At 47.5% G+C, this 24,151-nt stretch overlaps 1 long non-coding RNA gene across 1 annotated transcript in view; it reads right to left on the bottom strand.

Annotated features, from left to right (window-relative positions):
- Positions 1 to 24,151, bottom strand: part of LOC148135754 (uncharacterized) — a 66,464-nt gene that overhangs the window by 3,071 nt on the left and 39,242 nt on the right. Inside the window, exons 6-9 of the long non-coding RNA XR_015754963.1 lie at positions 22,963 to 23,074; positions 20,211 to 20,354; positions 14,745 to 14,869; positions 13,273 to 13,377 (exon numbers count right to left, since the gene is read on the bottom strand). This is a non-coding gene — a long non-coding RNA (uncharacterized LOC148135754). The remainder of the gene's footprint in view (positions 1 to 13,272; positions 13,378 to 14,744; positions 14,870 to 20,210; positions 20,355 to 22,962; positions 23,075 to 24,151) is intronic.

Below are 24,151 nucleotides of genomic sequence, written 5' to 3' on the forward strand. Positions count from 1 at the left end.
CCCCCACCCCAGTCTGACCTTTCACCCTCACCTTGACCTCTTTCCACCTATCACATTTCCGACGCCCCTCCCCCAAGTCCCTCCTCCCTACCTTTTATCTTAGCCTGCTGGACAAACCTTCCTCATTCCTGAAGAAGGGCTTATGCCCGAAACGTCGATTCTCCTGTTCCCTGGATGCTGCCTGACCTGCTGCGCTTTTCCAGCAACACATTTCCAGCTCTGATCTCCAGCATCTGCAGACCTCACTTTCTCCATAAATATAGAGGACTCCAGTCAGCCCACACTGAGAATACTGTGAACAGGTTGGTCCCCTATCTGGAGGGAAAATGTCCTTGTATTGGGGGCAGCCCAGAGAAGGTTAACCAGACTGTTCCTCAAAATGGAGGGATATTGATGAGAAGAGGTGGAGAAGGTTGAACTTGCAGTCGTTAAAATTTAGAAAATGAAGCACATTTATTGATACACCAAAGATTCCTGTTTGCTTACGGATTAGGTACTGAGACATTGCTTCCCTGAGCAAGGATCTGTAACCGGAGATAAAGGGGAATACAGACACCAGAGAAGCGAACAAAGAAAAGCTGGGTTGTAGAGACTGGAGGATATTACAGAGTTTGGGTGGTTTGAGATCACTATTGGTGGTTAGAGATCATTTGGTTGTCGGGCTGAAAGATGTCAAGGAGAGTTACAGGGTTATCAGTTCTGAAGGAGTTACAGAGATCAGGAGGAATATAGGGGCTAGAGATTACACAGTAGTAGTTGGAGAGACAGGATATTATAGAGAAAGGGAGGGTTATAGGCACTGGAGAGTAGACAGATGGGGTGGTATTTGGAGCTACAGGAGTTTATAGAGAAAGGGAGGATTGGACGGACTGGAGACTACATAGATTGTCGTGGTAGTTGGAGCTGCAGGAGTTTATTGAGACCGGGAGGATTGTTGGTGTCGGGAATTACACTGACATGGACAATAGATGGAGCTGCAGGAGTGAGTGAGATAGGGAGGGTTGAAGAGGTTGGATCAGTTCACACAGCCAGGGAGAAGTGTAGGGATTGGAGGAACCAGAGATACTGAGGGTTGTAGGGATGCAGGAGTTCAGAGAGTTATTGAGGACTGTGAAGGCAGGTTTGCAGCATTCCCATCAGTTACACAGAGATGTGGAGTGCTGTTCTGGAGGGGGTTACAAAAACCAACAGGGTTGCAGATACTGGAAGATATTACAAAGACAGTGAGCTGTAGTACTTGAGGAGGTTACAGGGACAGGATGCGTTGAGGAGTTGACGACTGCTACAGGTGTTAAACATGCTGTAAGGGATCAATAACCTTACATCGATCAGGGGGATTAGAAACTCTGGAGATAAAGAATGAGAATTGCAGGAACTGAAGAATACCACAGAGATATGGAGTAACACATGAGTTAGAGGAGTTACAATATGAGATGAACCGTATTCAATGGAATCAGGGAAGATACAGGGAGATCTGAAGGGATTACAGGTGATCAAAAGGACAGGGAGGCTTCTCAGTGGAGGATTGGGGCAGTTTACGCAGACAGGGAGTATTTTATGGAATGGTGCTATTAACAGAGACTATGAAGTTGTATAGAATTGAGGAACAAACAGAGATACGGAAGGCTATAGTTAATGAAGACATTTGTTGATGTCAGATGCTGAGGTTCTGGAAATTATATGGACCGGAAAGCTGTACAATCTGTCAGAGCTTACAGAGACAGGAACAGCAATAGAGCCTGGAGACACAAACACAGATAGGGAGTATTACAGACACTGGAGGTGGTTTCTGCTTTAGGGATAGTTGTAGGGGAATGTAACGTTTACACAGATAGGGGTCTAAGAGCTGAAAAAGGTTATGGAGATGATTAGATTGGTGGGGAGACTGGAGAAGCTTACATTGACAGGGCTGGTGATAGCGACAGGAGGATGTTACATAGATAGCCAGTCTTGTAGAAACTGATCGGGAAAGTCACAAGCATTGGAGTTGTTTCCACAGATCGGGGGTTTTACAGGGACCTGAGAGGTTTACGCAGATAGGGAGGTTTGTAGGATGTCCACATTTTCAGAGTGTTTCAGAAATGGAAAAGGTTACACAGTGAAGGAGGGATGTTGGAGCTGTGGGAGTTCACAGAGTCTTGAGGTGTGAAGGGTTTGGGACTGTTTATGGATAGAGGGATATATTTAGGACAGTAATATGGAACGCAGAGGGAGAGTTTAGATTAGATTCCCTACAGCATGAGAACAGGTACTTTGGCCCAACAAGTCCACACCAACTCTCCAAAGAGTAACCCACACAGACCCGCTTCTCTCCGACAATTTACCTAACACTATGGGCAATTTAGCATGGCCAATTCCCCTGAGCTGCACATCTTTGGACCGTGGGAGGAAACCGAAGCACCCGGAGGAAACCCACGCAGACACGGGGAGAATGCGCAGACTCCACACCGACAGTCACCCGAGGCTGGGGTCGAACCTGGGTCTCTGGTGCTGTGAAGCACTATTGTACCCCACTGAGCCACCGTGCTGCCCCAAATTGCAGAATTACGCAAACAGAGAGTGTTTGAGGTGCTGGGAGGACTGTAGGGAGTGGACGAACAAACAGAGATGTGGCCTGCTGTTGTGGCTTGAAAAAGGTCTGGAGGTGTTTATACAGATAAGGAAGGTGGTAGGGATGGGAGAAGGTTACTGAAATCGTGTGGTGCTAAAGGCCAAGATTCAGGAGTGTGATCGGAACTGCAGAAGGTTACAGTGACATCATGTTCTCTTGGGGCTTGAGGAAAGTACACACGTGGGTATTTTGGTCCCGGTTGGATGATTTTACAGAGATGGGGGCACTGTAAGTATTGTGCAAAACTACAGAAATAGGAATTATTGTACTGGGTGCAGGATGAGATTATTGAGATTGGCATGTTATCGACATGGGAGCAATTTACACATAGGGAGTGTTGTCAGCATCGGAGTAGGTTTCAAATATACAGCGGGAATATGATAGTGGTGGAGGTTACAGAAATAGGAAAAATTCTGGGAATTACAAGCATTCAAGACATTGGCACAAACAAGTCGGACCGAAAGGCATGTTTCCTTGCTGTATGACTCTATCACATGACAAGAGACAGCGTGAGGAGGGAATATAGAACGGAAAGATCCCAGGATTCAATACCATCACCTTGAGGAAGGCCTGCTTTCCCCTCTATTGTATAGATCCTTACTAAGACAGCACAGGCCTGGATTGACACAGGAAGGCTCAGTACAGCAGAGTTAAAAATTAACAAGAGGGGGGTGTTTGAGCCTGGGACCATCATGCACTGTGTTCCTTCTTCAACACTGTATCTATGTCATGTCTTCTAGACCAAAGTTCGATCCCTTAAATACACTCTGCTCTGTTCACTGTGAGTGATCTTACAGATCTGCAGGGTTTTTTGAAGGCTCCATATGTCTCTCTTCATCTCTCTGGCTGACCGATTGTCTTCAATGTGGTGATGAATGAAACAGGAATTGGGAATTCTGCTGAGTCAGGAGCATCCTGAATACTTACAGGAGTCAGAGAAATGAACAGAATGGGACATTAGACTGATACAGTGAGGGTTACACATGGAGAATGGCACTGAGTCCCACAGAGACCTGGAAAATCCAGTCTCCATCCCTGGCCTGTGCTGCTGCGTCTCCCTGGAGTGGAGAATACTGTTGGGTCAGGATCTGGAATAACAGCAAAAGGTGCAGCCACGGGCAGCAATTATACCCTCACAGTGACAGATACCACATGGAGAGATACTGAGTGATAGCACGAGAGTGCTGAAAGGTATCAGGATCAAATCACGGTCAGGACGAAGGTGCACTGGGAGCAGTACTCAGGGATAAGTGAGCAATCAGTGGGCTAGGCAATGGCCTCGTGTTACCCTCAATCGATTCCTCATCCAGAATTTAACGCCAGTAGCAGGGATACCCATCTAACTTACTTAATACCCTTTAAGTAAGGAAATCTGTTATGGACTGCCGGTCTGGCCTACATATGAATCCAGACCCAGAGCAAGGATGTTGACTCTCAACTGCCCCCTGAAATGATCGGGAAGTCACTCGCTAAACGGCAGCTTGGGTGTGGTCATGAAATGCTGGCCAGCCAGAGACAGCAACATCCCATGAGTGAATTAAAAACAACACTACTGGGAGCAGTGTCCTGGCCAAACATTTCAGTGGGTTTCTGGACAGGGCTTTCAACTGACAGAGAGGATGCAGGGACAGAGTTCAGGTGAAAGGAGCTTTCCAAATCCAAAGTGAGAAGGTGACGCATCAGGACAGCATGGCGATGTGACTGAAGACAAGCAGAAAGGAACAGGAACGGACAGTGAATTAGGCTCTGACAGGAAATTCTAGGAAAAAGTCAATTTCAGTTTTTTTTTGGAATTGTCAAAGTATCAGCAAGGTTTGGTCACCAGAAAGATGTGGTGACAGGAGAAACTGTGCTGTACTGTTCTGTGTTCCAAACAGGGTGGGTTACAATGGCAGGAAGAGGTTTCACGAGGCTGAACGGGATCAGATGTGAATGAATAGACACAATTAGGAAGGTTTTCTCGGAGTGCCAGAGGTAACAGAAACACCAGTGGCCTGATCTGAAGCAGATGACCCAGACTGGGCTGGGTGTGGGGATTGGAGGTGGTTTCACAGGGAAGGAGGACCATAGAGCCATAGGAGAGAACAGAAATGCGGAGAGCTGTAGGGCCTGCAGGATTTCAGGGAGATGGAGAGGTTGGGAGGGATGGGCCAGGTGACAGGGATAAGGACGTTGATTGGATGGAGCGGTTTATACAGGCAGGAATGTTTCAGGCGAATCGAGCAGATTACAGTGATAAAGTGGGTTGTATAGACTGGAGGAACAAATAGAGATATGGAGGGTAGTCATGGCTGAAGATGTTTATAGATACAGGAAGGTTTAGGCTCTGCAGGTGAGCCAGATATGAAGGGTATGGTGTCTGACAGATTTACCAGAAGGGCAGTAATTTTGGTTGAAGACAGATAAGGGAGCATTAGTAACCATCTCCAGAATGGTCAAAGTGGGAAGGGTTGTAGGGTATTTTCCCTTCACACTAACAGGGACATACTGGATTCTTGAGATCACACTTTTAAAAGCCTCCCATTTGCCAGTTATTCCTTTTCCATCAAACAGACTCACCCATGATTTGGACGTGTCGGTGTTGGACTGGGATCGGCAAAGTTAAAAATCACACAACACCAGCTTACAGGTGCACTAGGTCTATTTAGAAGCACTGGCTTTCGAAGCACTGCTTCTTCATCAGGTGGTTGTGGAGCACAGTCATAAGACACAGAATTTATAGTAACTGGATGGTAGTGTCATGGAATGAAATATTAAACAAGTTTTGATTAAGTCTTTCATCTTTTGAATGATCACCAGTGCTTCTAAATCTAATGCTTCCAAACACAGTGGGTCATCGATTATCCAAATATCAATTGTCTGAATATCGGATTATCCAAAGGAGATCTCGAGGTCCCGATAGAAACATTACATCAAAGAGCTGCTTGAACCCTGACTGTGTGTTTTTTTGTTCACACTGATTAAAACAGATCTCAGCTACTGAAATACTGCTGAGATATTGAGCCCAGGTTACATCTCCAAATGACTGACCTCCCATCCTCTCTGGCTCTCCAGATGTAGACTGGAGTTCTGCATAGGGCTAAATCCTAAATCCCCCTTCCCCAGATATTCTCTCGAACATTGTCCTGCACAGGGCAGACGTGTAACTTTTCAAAATGTTGAAGGAAAAGTTGTGTGTAGCTATGTGTGCATGTGCACGTGCGTGTATGTGTGCATGTGCACGTGCGTGTATGTGTGCATGTGCACGTGCGTGTATGTGTGCATGTGCGCGCGCGTGTATGTGTGCATGTGCACGCGCGTGTATGTGTGCATGTGCGCGCGCGTGTATGTGTGCATGTGCGCGCGCGTGTATGTGTGCATGTGCGCGCGCGTGTATGTGTGCATGTGCGCGCGCGTGTATGTGTGCATGTGCGCGCGCGTGTATGTGTGCATGTGCACGTGCGTGTATGTGTGCATGTGCACGTGCGTGTATGTGTGCATGTGCGCGCGCGTGTATGTGTGCATGTGCACGTGCGTGTATGTGTGCATGTGCACGTGCGTGTATGTGTGCATGTGCACGTGCGTGTATGTGTGCATGTGCGCGCGCGTGTATGTGTGCATGTGCGCGCGCGTGTATGTGTGCATGTGCGCGCGCGTGTATGTGTGCATGTGCGCGTGCGCTATTTGGAGACTTACCCACCTGTCTTACTGTTGGTGTCCGTTCTGGCTGCCCAGGAGGGGGAGGAGATGATAGGGCAGGGGCGCACGGGGGGGCGGGGCAGCTGGGGGTATGGGAACACATGGTAGGTGGGGCGGGCGGGGGGTGTAATGTTGGATGGGTTTGGGGCCGGGTGGGGGGGCGCTTTTAGAGGCGGGCGGGGCAGTATTTGACAGGTTTGTGGGAGCTGAGGGGGAGGTTGGATGGGTTTGGAGGCAAGCGGGGTGATCTGTTGGAGACAGGCGGAGGGGGATGTTGGATGGGTTTGGGGGCAGGTGGGGTGCTCTGTTGGAGGTGGGCGGAGGGTGATGATGGATGGGTTTGGGGGCAGACAGGGTCTCTGTTGGAGGCGGGCAGAGGGTGATGTTGGATGGGTATGGGATGGATAGGGTGATCTGTTGGAGGCGGGCGGAGTGTGGTGTTGCATGGGTTTGGGGCGGGTGGGGTGCTCTGTTGGAGGTGGGCAGAGGGTGAAGTTGGATGGGTTTGGGGGCAGGCAGGGTGCTCAGTTGGGGCGGGCGGAGGGTGATGTTGGATGGGTTTGGGGGCGGGCAGGGTGCTCAGTTGGGGCGGGCGGAGGGTGATGTTGGAGGCGAGCGGAGGGTGATGTTGGAGGCGAGCGGAGGGTGATGTTGGATGCGTTTGGGGCGGTTGGGGTGCTCTGTTGTAGGCGAGCGGAGGGTGATGTTGGATGGGTTTGGGGGCAGACAGGGTCTCTGTTGGAGGTGGGCAGAGGGTGATGTTGGATGGGTTTGGGATGGATAGGGTGATCTGTTGGAGGCGGGCGGAGTGTGGTGTTGCATGGGTTTGGGCCGGGTGGGGTGCTCTGTTGGAGGTGGGCGGAGGGTGATGTTGGATGGGTTTGGGGGCAGGCAGGGTGCTCAGTTGGGGCGGGCGGAGGGTGATGTTGGATGGGTTTGGAGGCGGGCAGGGTGCTCAGTTGGGGCGGGCAGAGGGTGATGTTGGAGGCGAGCGGAGGGTGATGTTGGAGGCGAGCGGAGGGTGATGTTGGAGGCGAGCGGAGGGTGATGTTGGATGCGTTTGGGGCGGTCGGGGTGCTCTGTTGGAGGCGAGCGGAGGGTGATGTTGGATGGGTTTGGAGGCGGGCGGGATGATCTGTTGGAGGTGGGCGGAGGGTGATGTTGGATGGGTTTGGAGGCGGGCGGGATGATCTGTTGGAGGTGGGCGGAGGGTGATGGGTTTGGGGGCGGGCGGGATGATCTGTTGGAGGTGGGCGGAGGGTGATGTTGGATGGGTTTGGGGGCGGGCGGGATGATCTGTTGGAGGTGGGCGGAGGGTGATGTTGGATGGGTTTGGGGGCGGGCGGGATGATCTGTTGGAGGTGGGCGGAGGGTAATGTTGGATGGGTTTTGGGGCGGGCGGGATGATCTGTTGGAGGTGGGTGGAGGGTGATGTTGGATGGGTTTGGGGGCGGGCGGGATGATCTGTTGGAGGTGGGCGGAGGGTGATGTTGGATGTGTTTGGGGCGGTCGGGGTGCTCTGTTGGAGGCGAGCGGAGGGTGATGTTGGATGGATTTGGGGGCGGGCGGGATGATCTGTTGGAGGTGGGCGGAGGTTGATGTTGGATGGGTTTGGGGGCGGGCGGGATGATCTGTTGGAGGTGGGCGGAGGGTGATGTTGGATGGGTTTGGGGGCGGGCGGGATGATCTGTTGGAGGTGGGCGGAGGGTGATGTTGGATGGGTTTGGAGGTGGGCGGGATGATCTGTTGGAGGTGGGTGGAGGGTGATGTTGAATGGATTTGGAGGTGGGCGGGATGATCTGTTGGAGGTGGGCGGAGGGTGATTTTGGATGGATTTGGGGGCGGGCGGTGTGCTCTGTTGGAGGTTGGCGGAGGGTGATGTTGGATGGACTTGGGGGCGGGCGGGATGATCTGTTGGAGGCGGGCGGAGGGTGATGATGGATGGGTTTGGGGACAGACAGGGTCTCTGTTGGAGGCGGGCAGAGGGTGATGTTGGATGGGTATGGGATGGATAGGGTGATCTGTTGGAGGCGGGCGGAGTGTGGTGTTGCATGGGTTTGGGCCGGGTGGGGTGCTCTGTTGGAGGTGGGCGGAGGGTGATGTTGGATGGGTTTGGGGGCAGGCAGGGTGCTCAGTTGGGGCGGGCAGAGGGTGATGTTGGATGGGTTTGGGGGCGGGCAGGGTGCTCAGTTGGGGCGGGCGGAGGGTGATGTTGGAGGCGAGCGGAGGGTGATGGTGGAGGCGAGCGGAGGGTGATGTTGGATGCGTTTGGGGCGGTCGGGGTGCTCTGTTGGAGGCGAGCGGAGGGTGATGTTGGATGGGTTTGGAGGCGGGCGGGATGATCTGTTGGAGGCGGGCGGAGGGTGATGTTGGATGGGTTTGGAGGTGGGCGGGATGATCTGTTGGAGGTGGGCGGAGGGTGATGTTGGATGGGTTTGGGGGCGGGCGGGATGATCTGTTGGAGGTGGGCGGAGGGTGATGTTGGATGGGTTTGGGGGCGGGCGGGATGATCTGTTGGAGGTGGGCGGAGGGTGATGTTGGATGGGTTTGGGGGCGGGCGGGATGATCTGTTGGAGGTGGGTGGAGGGTGATGTTGGATGGGTTTGGGGGCGGGCGGGATGATCTGTTGGAGGTGGGCGGAGGGTGATGTTGGATGTGTTTGGGGGCGGGCGGGGTGCTCTGTTGGAAGCGAGCGGAGGGTGATGTTGGATGCGTTTGGGGCGGGCGGGGTGCTCTGTTGGAGGCGAGCGGAGGGTGATGTTGGATGCGTTTGGGGCGGGCGGGGTGCTCTGTTGGAGGTGGGCGGAGGGTGATGTTGGATGGATTTGGGGGCGGGCGGTGTGCTCTGTTGGAGGTGGGCGGAGGGTGATGTTGAATGTGTTTGGGGTGGGCAGGGTGATCTGTTGGAGGTGGGCGGAGGGTGGTGTTGGATGGGTTTGCGAGCGGGCGGGGGAGCGATGTTGAGGGGTGGGGGGGCGGTGCTGGAAGAGTTTGGGGGCGAGCAGTGGGAAGTTTTGGGGGGCTGATGGGGCGTGAGGCCTCACGCATGGTTTGCTGCTGCCTAGTCACCTCAACGGGGACTAGGCATTACCGAAAACTCTGAGCCCTCAACGAACGACATGCAATCGATTATTCGAATAACCAATTATCTGAATGTACTATTGCCCGCCCATCTCGTTCAGATAATCAAGGTTCCTGTGTAAACAGCTGGATGTTAACCTGGTGTTGTGTGATTTTTCCCTTCACCCAATCAACCCTTGCTTGATCCTTCTGAATGGCCCCAATATTGACCCTGTTCCAGTTTAAGACCTGAATCTGTGGACCTGTCTGATCTTTTTCCATAACTATGTTAAAACAAAGACAGTTGTGGTCACTGGACACAAAGTGCTCTCTGACTGACACTTCAGTCACTTGCCCAACCTCGGTTTCTGACGGGAGGTCCAGTGTTGCATCCGTCTGAGTAGCGTGGAACCCTCTATATCTTGGTTTAGGAAACTTTCTTAGACGTATTTGACAAATTCCACCTCGTATGGTCCTTTTACAATGTGGGTGACCCAGTCAATCCATCGTAAGTTAAAATCTCCAACCAATACTACTCTATTATTTTTATACGCATTTTCTCCTCTCGTATCTGCTGGCTATTTGGGCATCTAGAACACCAACCCAGCAGACTGACCATCCCCTTTTTGTTTCTAACTTTTGAAAATATGGCCTCATTTAATGACTGCTCAACAATACTGTCTCTCAGCACTGTTGTTCTGTCCTCCCTAGTCAGAGGGAGAACTTCCCCTCCTCACTTACTTGTCCTTCTGTCACGCCTGTAGCTTCTGTATCCTGGAACCCTGCTCTGCCAGTCCTGCCCTTCTCTCAGCTATGTTTCTGTTGTGGCTATAATATCCCAGTCCGCAGAGCTAATTCATGGTCTGAACTTGTCTGCCTTACCAGTCAGGCCTCGTGCATTGAAATTAATGTATTGAAAACCATAATTCTTTTCCCTTCCTATTCTGTGCCCCGGATATCCTGGATAGGAAACATGCTCTCGATGGCTGATGTATTTTCCCCTGACGAGTTGATGGCCCCTGTCTTATTCAGAGTCTCAACTTCCTGCCAAAATAGTTTAAATTCTGCAAGGTAATACAAGCAAATCTCCTCCCTGGGATGCTGGTGCCCCTCTGCATCCAGTGCCTTTCATCCTCTGGTACAGGTCACCTCTACCCAAGAAGTGATCCCAATGTCCCAATTCTGAGGGACAGTTTGAATTAATAACTGGAAAGGTAAGGATTGATTAGGGATAGTCAGCACGGATTTGATACAGGAATATCTTGTCTGATGAAATGGTGTCTGAAAATATTAATGAGGGCAGTGCAGATGATGTGGATACCATGGAGTTCATTAAGGGCTTCGACAAGGTCCCACAAGGAAGGCTGGTCCAAAAGGGAAGATCCTATGGGATCGAAGGCATGTTGGCAAATTGGCACCACAATTAGTGGAGGGTTGGTTTTGTAATTGAAAGCCTTTGTCCAGCAGGTGTACCACAGGGATCTGTGCAGGACCCATTGCTGTTCCTAATGGACATTAATCACTCGGAAGTGAAAGCAGAAGGTATCATTATCAGGATTTCAAAAGACAGGAAAGATGAGGGTGTTGTCTACAGAGAGGGGGACGGTCTCTGGCTGCAGTCTGAAGGTTGAGGCTGGGACAGAATTTCAACAAAGTAATTTCAATTGATAACCAGGCAAGAGCACAGCAGGCAATGAGGGAATACTCATCAATTAAATTACATTTACTTTGATGTAAAATGCCTGACAGGTAAGGCAGATGAACGCACGGCATGGATGCGAAGATGGGACTGGGAAATGACAGGAATTACAGATACACAGCTGAGGGAGGGACAGGACTCGCAGATCATTGTTCCAGAGGACAGATTCAACAGGATGGATAGATGGGGAGGCAAGGGAGGAGGGGGAGTGGAGTTTTTGATCAGTGAAAACATCACTGCAGCACTGAGACAGGATATTCCTGGGGATCGCCCACTGAAACTATGTAATGGAACTGAGAAATAAGAATGAATAATCAGTTTGATATGACTGTACTACAGGCCTGCAGTAGTCAGCAGGAAATTGAACAGCAAATATGTCAGAGATCTCAGATATCTGTAAGAAGGATGGGTTGTAATGGTGGGGGATTTTAACTTTCCAAACCTAGACTGGGACTGCCAGAGTGTTCCATAGGTTGGATGGGAGGGATTTGTTCAGTGCGTTCAAGAAAACTGTCTCAATCAGTATGTGACTGGCCCGACTGGAGAAAGGGATAAAACCTGACCTCCCCTTGGGAAATAAGGTTGTGAAAGGGGCTGAAGAGTTTGTGGGGGAGCACTTTTGCAAAGTCACCACAATTCTATTAGTTTGAAAATAGCGATGGAAAAGGACACGCCTGGTCCGCAAGTGAAACGTCAAAACTGGCCTTGCTGCAATCTAGAAGGTATTAGACAAGACTGTCTAAAAATTGCAGATAAAGGGACGTTGGTCAAGTAGGATTCTTTCAAAAGAGAGATAAATTAAGATTTCAGGGGCAGCATATTGCTGTTAGTGTGAAGGACAATGCTGACACCAGTGGGAAATACTGGATGACTTGGGATGTTGAGGCTCTGGTCAAGGCAAAAGGGGGTACATATCCTATATAGCCAGCTGGATTAAGTCAATACTTTGAAGAAAATTGTGGGTGTCGTAATGCTCTTAAGAGGAAAACCATGAGGGCCTAAAGGGGAACTGACAGCTTTGGCAGAGAAGGTTCAGGAAAACCCAGAGAGATTCTACAAGTATATTAGCAACATAAGATTATCATTAACTCTGAACAGAATGTGACTCCTTAAAGATTAATGAAGCCATCCATGTGTGAACCCATAGGAAATGGGTGAGATCCAAGACAAAACTTCACGTCAGAACTTACTGTGGAAGACACACTGGAGAAGCAGGGAAATAAACAGTGATGTTTTCAAAAGAGTCCACATTGGAGGACAGGAGGTGCTGAAGGTTTTCAAACACATTAAAATTAGACAACTCCCTGGGAACTAATCAAGTATATCCTAGGACATTGGGGTAAGTTCAGGAAGAAACTTACAATGATATTTCTATCACTGACAGCCACGGGTGATGAGCTCGGAGCCTGGAGCTTGCCTAATGTTGTGCCAATATTTAGGAAAGGCTGCGACGAAAAGCTAGGGACATAAACACCAATTAGCTTGGTGTCAGTGGTGCCAATGTTGTTGGAAGCGATTCCACGGGACAGGACTTACATGCATTTGGAAAGGCAACGATTGATTAGGGATAGTCAGCATAGCTTTGTGCATACAAAGTCGTGCCTCTCAAACATGATAGAGTTTGTTGAAGAGGTGACCAAGAAGATGGATGAAGGCAGAGCAGTAGACGTCCCTATCCTGACTTCAGAAGACCTTAGACAGGGGTTAGCGTGGTGCACTGGTTGGTAAGGTTAGATCACATGGGATCAGGGAGAGCGAGACAAACGGACACAAAATTGGCTTGACAGTAGGAGACAGAGGATGCTGGGAGAGGGTTGTTGTGCAGACTGGGGGCCTCTGACCAGCGGTGTGCCATAAGCATTGGTGTTGGGGCCACGCATGTGCATTATTGACATAAACTAGAATATATGAATTATTGTTAGTAAGTTTGTCGATAGTAAAATAAGTGTTATAGTGGGCAGTGATTACAGTTATCAAAGGTGATCTGAACCAACTGAGCCAGTGGGTCAAGAAATGAAAGATGGAGCTGAATTCAGGTGTTGGATTTTTTTAAGACAAACCAGAGACGACTAATACAATTAATGGCAGAGCTCTGGACAGTGTCGTTGAACAGAGAGAGACCAAGGGGTGCAATTACATTGTTCCTTGAAAGTGGCGTCACAGGTGGACAGGGCAGGGAAAGCGGTTAGGCACACTAGCCCTCATGGGTCAGAGCATTCAGTACCTGAGTTGGTCCATCATGATACGGCTGTATCAGACATTGCTGGGTCTCCAGTTGGAGTACTGTGTAGAATTCTGATCCTCCTGCTTTAGGAAGCATATTCTGAAACTGAAAATGGAGCAAAGATTGATGAAGATGTTACTGATACTGGAGGATTTGACAGAAACAGGGAGGCTGGATAAACTGGAAAGCAACATGGGTGGAATGAGATAGATTTGGCAAATAAGGTTAGGGATAATTCAAAAATATTCTTCAGCATACAAGTACAAAAAAGCAACTAGAGAGACAATAGAGCCCGTCAAAGATCAATGAGGCATCCATGCCTGGAACAACAGGATATGGTCGCGACCCAAAATGAATATTTCATGTCAGAAAGTACTATGGACAAAGATTATGAAACAAAAGAAAGAAACAGTGATGTATTGAAAAGAGTCCCCATTACAGAAGAGTTGGTGCTGGAAGTCTTTGAACACAAATGCGGAGAAAGCCCTAGATCCTGAACAAGTGTATCTCAGAACATTGCAGCAAAGTCGCAGTGGGGACCGTGGCAGAGATATTTGTATCAATATCCTTCGTATTTCCATTGGGTGTAGGTGGCTGAGGGGTGACCTTATAAAGGTTTATAAAAAACATGAGGGGTATACGTAGGGTGAATAGTGAAGGTCTCTACCCCAGGGTAAGGGAATCCATAACTAGAGGGCAAAAATATGAGGTGGGAGAGGAAATACTTAAAAGCGACCAAAGGAGCACATTTCCACACAGAGAATGGTGCACATTTTGAATGAGCTGCCGCTGAAGTGGTAGAGAAATGTACAATTACATCATGGAAAAGACATTTGGGCAGGTACATGCAGAGGAGAAGGTTTGACGGAATAGGGACCAAACGCAGGCAAATGCGACTCGTTCAGGAACCGTGGTCAGCATGGACTAGTTGGATCGAAGGAACCGTTTCTGTTCTGCGTGGCTCTTTCTCCAGTTATTGGAGGAGGAGACTACTGAGATAAGGCATGCTATAGGCACTGAAGCAAGTTACAGCGATACAGATGGTACTCTGGAATGCAGTATATTTCAAACATGTGGAGGGACTATCAGGAATGGAGGAGGTTACAGGGACAGAAACTGTTATAGGAGTTAAAAAGTATTGAAGACACTGGTCCAGGAGACATTGTATATGTACAGTGTTGGAGGGGGAACACAGAACAGAAAGATCCCAGGCAGCATTCCCACACACTCATGGGAAGTCTGCTTTCACCTCTGTTATACTGATGTTCACTAAGACCTCACAAGCCTGGATGGATAACTGTGACACTCCGATGCTGTATCAGTACAACAAAATTTACAGTAAGGGTGGTGATTGTCTTAGGGTGTGTCAGTACTGTGCTCCCCCTCCAGCACTGTATCAAAGTCGTGTCTTGTTAGCTGATGTTTGGAGCCCTCTCATTGATCTCTGCTCTGCTCACTGTGAATGATCTTACCTCACTGCAGGATTTACTGAAGGCTCCAGATCTCCCTGCCCTTTCTCTCTCTGGCTGGCCAACAATCTTCAATGTGGCGATGGACGAGATACCCAGGAGTTGGGAAGTCTATTTTTCCCGATTACCTGCAGGAGACAGAGAAATAGGCAGGATGGGAAATTAGACTGATGTAGTGAGGATTACACATGGAGAATGGCACTGAGTCCCACAGAGATCTGGAAAATCACAGTCTCCATTCCTGGCCTGTGCTGTTGTGTCACCCTGGAGTGGAGAATTCTGTTGGCTCAGGATCTGAAGTAGCTGTAAGAGTGAGCGACACTGACAGAGGCAGAAATTGGACCCACACAATGAGGAATACCACATGGAGAGATACTGAGTGATATCACCAGAGTGCAGGAAGGTATCAGGATCAAACAATCATGAAGCAAAAACAGGTGTGGCTCCATGATGCACTGGTATCAGTGTTCAGGGATGAATAGCTTGTGAGCAGGTGAAGTGATGGCCTAGTGGTATTATTGCTAGAGCATATATCCAAACCCTCAGCTAATGTTCAGGGGAGGCAGGTTTGAATCTCACCAGCTGAAATGGTGGAATTTGAAATAAATTATTTTTAAAATCGTAATTGACAATCAATACATACCATTACTGCGGTACAATAAATTCAAACACTTCTCCTTTCGAGATGGACACCTGCCCATCCTCACGTAGTCTGCACGACGTCCCCACAGCAAAGTGTTTGCCTCTTAATGACCCTCTGAAATGACCGAGCAAGTTAATCAGCTTTAGTGCAGCTAGGTCTGAGCAAGAAAGGCTGGTCAGCCAGAGACACCCACATCGCATACCAGATTTTAAAAAAAAATCCATTCGGATGGCCCCACTGGAACCATGCAGGGAGCAGTGTCCTGGCCAATCATGTCAGTATGTTTATGGACAGGGCTTTAAACTGACAGAGATTATGCAGGGACAGGGTTCAGGTGAAAGGAGCTTTCCAAATCCAAAGAGAAAAGGTGACGCTTTGGAACAGCAAGGGAATGTGGCTGAAGACAAGCAGAAAGGAACAGGATGAGTCAAAGTTTAACTAAATCTGTACATCAGTGAATCGATTTGCGACAGGAAATTGTGGGAAAGAGTAAATTATGTTTTTTATTGGAATGGACAAATTGTCTGCGATAAGATAGACTGATTTGTGACGCAGAGATTTAGACACCAGGGACACGTGGTTATAGGGCGAACAAAAGTTGTAACATAAATATTCAATGGATCACAAGCTTGCGGAAACTCAGTCAAAATGGGCAACACGAACAATAAGGATAACAAATGTATTACAGAGAAAGCATTTGGTCTCAGATCATGAAGTAGAGTCAGTCTGAATGTAATTCTGGCTGCTACTTGCCAAGAACACAAGCAGCAGAACAGTTTTAGCCACTGAACAGCATTGCATTGCTTATCACTGCATTAAGCAGGAACTCATTGGAATTTTTAATAAGAGCATTGTGATAATTCAGTGCAACTTCAATATTCATATAATCTTGACAATCCCACTGACAAGAGTGATATTCGAAGAGGAGATTGTAGAGTTTTTTCAGTGTTTCTTTGAATAACACATTGTGCAACTGGCTAGGGACGTAACTATCTCAGAGCGACCGTTGTGTGATGAAACTTAGTGAATGAGTAATGTCACCTGGAGAGATCCTCTAAGAAATTGTGAGTAAGTGCAGTTTAAAGAAATATAAAGTTTTAAAGTGAATTACAAATACGACAAGATACAACTAGAAACAAAAACAGCCAATTACATGAGTGTGAGACGAGAACTGACCAAGGTAAACAGGCTAAACAGACTGAAACATGTGTCTGTAAATGAACAGTGGAAAACATTTGAAGGAACAGTGTAAAAAACACTCAACAAAAGGACATCCTATTGAAACAGAAAATCCTCAGCAAGAAATTCCCACCAATCCCTCACTGAGGACAAAATGGATCATATTAGATTATGAGGCTTACAAGATCACTACAAAGTATTTAAAATCCCGAAATCAGAGAGAGTTTAACCAGTAAGTGTTAAAGGTATTGCAAAGGGGCTGCTAACATGAGGAGAGCAGTGGGAAGGGGAATCATTGTCAGGAGCTAATGACACTACAGGAACAGGGAGAAATGAAGTTGCTGAAGGTGGTGAGAGTGTTACAGAGAGTGGTCAGGGCCTGAACGGTGTTACAAAGCCAGTATGGATTGCTGCAGCTGGAGGTGTTTGCAGAGGTAGTGAGGAGCATATACATACTTATTTATTTATTCATGGGATGAAGTTGTCATTGATTAGACCAGCATACTTTGCCCCACAGTTAATTGTCCAGAGGGCAGTTAAGAGGCAGCCATATTGCTGTGGATTGGATGCACATGTCAGCCAGACCAGGTTAGAATTTCAGATGTCCTTCCCTGAAGGAGGTAAGTGAATGAGAGGAGTTCTTCAGACTGATCAACAATGCTTTTATAGTCTTTTATATTATCACTAATGTCTTGTACAGCCACAACATGACATCCCAACTCCTACTCTCAATGCTCTGCCCAGTCAAGGTAACCATACCAAAGGCCTGCTTCACCAGCCTGTCTACCTGTGACACCACTTTCAAAGAACTGTCTACCTGCATCCCTGGGTCTCTGACTGACAACACTACCCAGGGCCCGAACATTAACTGTACAAGTCCCACCCTGGTTTGTTTCACCAAAATGGAACACTTCACATTTATCTAATTAAACTCCATCTGCTATTCTTCACCCACTATCCCAGCAGTACTGTTCATCCTGTTGAATCAGATAATCTCCTTCACTGTCCACTTTACCACCAATTTCAGTACCACCCAAAAAAAACTTACCAGGAAACCAGTACTCCCATCCAAACCATTTATCCACATTACAACAACTCTGCAGCCACTGCACCGCTGGTCCTATATCTCCAGTCAGAAAAACATGTCTGCCACCGCCTTCTGCCTCCAACCATCAAGCCAATTTTGTATCTAGTTGACTAGCTCCTCCTGAATGCCATATCCTTTTAGATTGACCTGAGCTTATTACTCAGTTTACCATACGGGACGTAGAACACAGAACAGTACAGCACAAGACCCCTAAGCCATGATGCCATGCCAAACTTTATCCGACGGTAAGATCAAACTAACCTACATACCCTTCATTTTACTGTCATCCATGTGTCTATCCAAGAGTGTATTAAATGTCCCGAATGTATCTGACTCTCCTACCACTGCTGGCAGTGCATTCCACCCATCTAACAGCCTTTGTGTAAAGAACCTATCTCTCCTTAACCATCCACCAATCACCTTAAAATTATGCCTGCTCATAATAGCCATTTATGCTATGGTATAAAGAAGTGTCTCACTATCCACTCTCTCTGTGCCTCACATCATATGTTGTTCACCTCTACCAAGTCGCCCCTCACCCTTCTTCACTCCAATGAGAAAAGCCTTACCTCCCTCAAACTTTCTTCATAAGACATGCCCTCCAGCGCAGGCAGCATCCTGGTAAATCTCTAATTTACCCTCCCTAAAGCTTCCACTGCCTTCCTGTAATGAGGGGACCAGAACTGAACACAATATTCCAAGTGGGGTCTAACCAGGGCTCTATCGATCTGCAGCATAACCTCACAGCTTTAAAACTCAAACCCCCAGCTAATGAAAGCCAACACAACATATTCCTTCTTAACAACCCTGTAAGCTTGGGTGGCAACTTTGAGGGATCGATAGACGTGGAACCCAAGATCCCTCTGTTCCACAACACAACCAAATATTCTGCATTTAACCCATTCAACTTTGATCTTCCCCCAATGAATCATTTCACAATTTTCCAGATTAAACTCCATCTACCACTTCTCAGTCCAGCTCTGCATCCTGTCAAAATCCGGCTGCAACCAACAACAGACCTCCACACTATCCACCACTCCACCAACCTCCATGTCATTGGCAAAATTACTAACCCACTCTTCCACACCCACATCCAAGTCATTTAAAAAAAAAAATCACAAAAAGCAGAGGTCCTGGAACCGGTCCCTGCAGAATACCACTGGTCACCGAGCTCCAGGCTGAATGCTTCCCATCTATCATTCCTCTCTGTCTTCTATGAGCCAGGAATTCTGTATCCAGACAGACAGCTTTCCTGTATCCCATGCCTCTGTAATTTCTGAATGAGCCATAAATGTGTTTTATCACATTCTCAAAGGATTCAATAAGATTTGTGAGGCACGATCTGGCCCTACCAAAGCCATGCTGACTATCTGTAACCAAACTATGGTTTTCCAAGGAGTCATAAATCCTGTCTCTCATAGTCCTCTCCAATAATCTGCACACCACAGACATAAGAACATGATGTCTGTAATTCCCAGGATTATCCTTACTCCCTTTCTTGAACAAGGGAGTAACATTTGACACCCTCCAATCATCTGGTATGACTCCGGTGGACAGTGAGGGTGCAAAGGTCATCGCCAAAGGCGCAGCAATCCCTTCCCTTGATTACTGCAGTAACTTTGGGTACATCCCGTCTGGTATATACCTATCCTTATGTTTAGAAAACATACAGCACATCCTCCTTCTTAACATCAACCTGTTCACATATATCAGTCCTTTTCATGCTGTCCTCACAAATGACAAGGCCCCTCTCAGTATGAATCCTGAAGCACAGTATACATTAAGGAACTCCCCTACCTCCTGTGACTCCAGGCACAAGTTCCCTCCACTATCCCTGACCGGCCCTACCCCCACTCTGGCCATCCTCTTGTTTCTCACATAAGTGGAGAATGCCTTACGGTTTTCCTTAATCCTTCCCAACAAAGCTTTTTCATGCCCCCTTCGGGCAGTCCTAAGTCCATTCTTCAGTTCCTTCCTGGCTACCTTCAGAGTCCCCAGAGTGTGGAAACAGGCCATTTGGCCCAACAACGCTATACCGACCCTCTGATGAACATCCCACACAAAACCATTCCCCGACCCTATTTCTCTCCATGTACCTTAACTAACGTGTCAATACTACACATCCCTGAACACTATGGATAATTTAGTATGGCTGATTTGGGCTGTGGGTGGAAACTGGAGCCCCTGGGGGAACCCCACGCAGACATGGGGAGAATGTACAAACTCCACACGGACAGTCGCCCGGGGCTGGAATTGAAATCGGGTCCCGGGTGCTATAAGGCAGCCGTGCTAACTACTCAGGCATTGTGCCGCTCCCATATAACCCTATAGAAGTCTAATGATCCTTGCGTCCTTAACCTTATGTAAGCTTCCTTCTTCCTCTTGACTAGATGTTCTACACGTTGGAACCTTGTCAAATGCTTTGCTGAAGTCCATGTGGACAACGTTGACTTTCTGCCTTCATCTATCTCTTGGCCACCTCCTCGAAGAGTCAATCCAGTTTGTGAAATACGGTTTCCCACTCACAAATCCATGCTGACCATCTGTAATCAGCCCTTACCTTTCCAAATATGCGTAGCTCCTTTCTCTCAGAATCTCCACCAACAACGTCCCCATGACTGGGCTCACTCCTGGCTTTTCCCTGCAGCCCTTAAGTGATGGAACAGCATTAGCCACCCTCCAGTCTTCCTGTAACTCACTGTGTCTGTTGATAATATACATATCTCTGTTAGAGACACGGCAATCTCTTCCCCAGCTTCCCATAATATTCGAGGATAAACCGAATGAGCTACTGAGGATTGATCTATCTTTATTTGTTTTAAGATTCCAGTACTTTCCCTTCTCTGTTGAGGATTCTTTCCAAGACATCACTATTTATTTCCCCAAGCTCCTGATCTTCCATGTCTTTCTACATAGTAAATTCAGACAAGATTTTTTTTTGTTTAAGATCTCACTCATCTCTTCTGGTTCAACACATAGGCGACCTTATTGATATTGAAGGGGCCCTATTCTCTTCCTAGTTATTCTTAAGCCCTTACGGAAACTTGCATAAAGGCTTCTGTAAATTCAAATAGCACATTTCCCCCATACCGTCACCCACCACACCCTTATCTATTCTGCCATTCACATTCACACCAACATTTAAAATCCAACAGGCTCAAAAACACATTCTTCTTTATAAAATGTGTTTCTAAGGGTCCAGTTATTTTTTATTGATAGGTCCTTTCTCACTCATTTCAGCATGCTCCTCACTTACTGTCAGGCAAACATTGTTTGGTTTCAGACTGACAGCAGAAAGGGTTGTACGAGTTCTTGTTTATCAATCTGAAAAAGGTAACTTACAGGGTCAGCAGGTCATAGAGAAGGCAAATCAAATGCTGCCACTTATTAGAAAGGGAATGGAGTCTAAAAATAGGAAGGTCTTGCTAAAACTATGCAAGGTACAAGTCAGACCACACCCAGAATACTATGAACAGTGTGAGTGCCCGAAGGAATGATATTCTTCTATTGGAGGCAGGTCAGAGAAGGGTCGCTTGGCTGATCCTGGAAATGGATGAATTTTCCAATAAGAGGTGGATTAGATTGAGTTTGCACCCAACTGATGTTTAGAAAACATGACAGAAAAATTGAATGCAAGATTCAAGATTCGGAAGAGCTTTGATCAAGTACATGCTGGGAAGTAGGAAATTAGAAAGTACAGCACAGCAATAGGCCCTTCGGCCCACCATGGCTGTGCCGACCATGATGATATTCTCAACACATGCCACCTGCCCCGACATGGTCCATATCCCTCTATTCTCTGCCTGTTCAATGATGTTATTGTAAACAATCTAGTACACAATCCAGGATGCTATCTAATACAGCACTGACACTTATTAGTTATCTAGTGTGGATGGAGACCACTGTCACACACAGTTGCTGTACTACCCTTGCTGTAAGTATATTCAGTGTTCTGACTGTAACCACATTTGCATTCCCACCACTGGTTGGTCCCTATAAAAGAATTCCGGCCAATGATTGTTGCTGCTTGTTTATTCCCAGCTCCATCCAATAGCCTCCAAATTTTGGATTTCAGTTCCACGTCGCAATTTCATTAAAGCATTAAGCTCATCCTTTCTTCACTCCTTGGTGGCTTTTTGCCAAGCCTGCCTCGATCCCAACAAACCTTCAATATTTCCTTCCCAGCAATTATCATTCTGTTTTTACATCGCCAGAATGACAGTTCCATCATATCTGCTCTCTGTCATTCCATCTGCCTTATGTCGAATGCAGGGAGTCATTCCTCAGTAGTGTGAGGTTGAACAGATGGTACAGGTTACAGAGATAGTGAGGCTTACAGGGGCTGGAGGATGTTAGAGTTAAACAAAGTTACATCTGGTCAAGAATGTCAGTGGGACAAAGGGGTTTGGGGATTGGAGGAATTTATACAGATGATAGATGGAGCTGGATTAGCTTCTGGAGATAGGGATAGGGATGGATATAGGGAGAGGCAGACAGACTGTGAGGCACATACAGGTGGTGTTTCAGAGAGAAGAGTTTTGTGTGTATAACAGAGATATGGAAGGTTATAGCGACTGAACACGTTCACAGATATAAGAAGGCTTCTAGGTTCAGGAAGGCTCCATAGATCGGAAGGCAATGGAGAATGCCAGGTTACGGGGTTGGAGACAGTAACACAGATGGGGAGGGTTGCACAAATTGGAAGAGGTTCCTGTGGTCAGGCGGGTTGGTGGAGACAGGGTGAAGTTTATGTAGATTAAGATTGAAGGTTTGGAGAACGATAAGGAAGTTACGATTTTTTTCACAGAAAAGGATGGGTTGTAGGAACTGGAGAAGTTTACCCAGATAGGGACGGATGGAGAGGTTAAAGGCAAATACATAGACATAGAGAGTGGTTTTGTTATGAGGGGCTTACAGGGACAGACAGGACTGTGAGGTTTACAGGGATGAAGGAATTTAGTATCCACTGGAGAAGTTTCTGGATTAGGGTGTTAGGGATTGGAGAACCTGACAGAAACAGAGAGCATTATGTGGACTAGAAGAGCTTCCAAACAGAGGAAGGATTATCGGGACTGGAGGATATTACAGAGATCACTAGTCCAACATGGGCCAGGATTGATGCTTGGGGCTTCTGTGCTGTCTCTGTGAGGACCAGTACAGCAAAGGTGAATGCAGGACCCTGACAAGATGATGTGAATGAAGCCTAGAATGTTGCTGTTCCTTGCCCAGTTCTGTGTCTATATCCTGTCTTCCGGGTCTGAATACAAAGGCCACAAACTCCTCCCTGTGCTGTTTACTGTGAGTGATCTTACCGGCTGCAGGATTTACTGAAGGCTCCAGACCTCCCTCTCCATCTCTCTCTGGCTGACTAAGCATCTTCAATGAGGTGATGGATGAGAGAGGAGTTAGCAACATCCTGATTACCTGCATGAGACAGAAATAGACAGAATGGAAAATTAGACTGATGCAGTGAGGATAACTCATCTAGAGTAGCACTGAGTCCGGCAGAGATCACGAAAATCCCAGTCTCTGTCCCTGGTCTGTGCTATTGCTGATCAGAGGATTATTTTGGATCAGGATCTCAGACCAGCTGCAAGAGTGAGAGGAGCTGACAGAGGCAGCAATTAGAACCACACAGTGAGGGACACCACATGGAGAGATAATGAGTGATATCACCAAAGTGCATGAAGGTGTCAGGATCAAACAACAGTCATGGTGAAAGGGTTTCGATTCATGGTGCACGGGGATCAGTACTCAGTGATGGGTGAACTACGAGTGGGACAGGTGATAACCTCAGGTTATTCTCACCCGACTGTTCATCCAGAATTTAATGCCGATGTCAACTACACCAATCTAACTGATTAATATCCTTTAAGGAAGGAAATCGGTTATCGACAGCAGGTCTGGCCTACATGTGACTCCAGACGCAAAGTAACGAGATTTACTCTCAACTGTCCCCTGAAGTTACCTGGCAAGCAACTCAGCTCTAGGGCAGCTCATGGGGTGGGCATGAAATGCTGGCCAGAAAGAGACAGCAACATCCCACGATGGAATTAAAAACAACCGTGCTGGGAGCAGTGTCCTGGCCAATCGTGTCAGTAGGTTTATGGACAGGACTTTAAACTGACAGAGAGGATGCAGGGACAAGGTTCAGGTGAAAGGAACTTTCCAAATCCAAATAGAAATGTTGAAGCATCGGAACAGCACGGGGTTGTGACTGAAGACAAGCAGAAATGAACAGGAAGGGACAGAGTTTAACTATAACTGTACATCAGGGAATTAGGCTGTGACAGGAAATTGTGGGAAAAAGTCAATTACAATGTTCTTTCTTTGGAATGGACAAAGTACCTGCCATAAGGTAATAGACTTGTGACACCGAGATAAATAATATTCGGTCACCAGAAAGGTGTGGTTATAGGAGAAACAAAAGGTGGAACATACATATTGAATTGTACACATCCTTGAGGGGTCTCAGGGAGTGCAGGATGGGTAACCCTGACA

Source organism: Chiloscyllium plagiosum, unplaced genomic scaffold (assembly GCF_037043375.1).
Source record: "Chiloscyllium plagiosum isolate Xiang-an unplaced genomic scaffold, Cpla_swu_hap1 HiC_scaffold_48, whole genome shotgun sequence".
In the NCBI taxonomy this organism is placed as follows: domain Eukaryota; kingdom Metazoa; phylum Chordata; class Chondrichthyes; order Orectolobiformes; family Hemiscylliidae; genus Chiloscyllium; species Chiloscyllium plagiosum.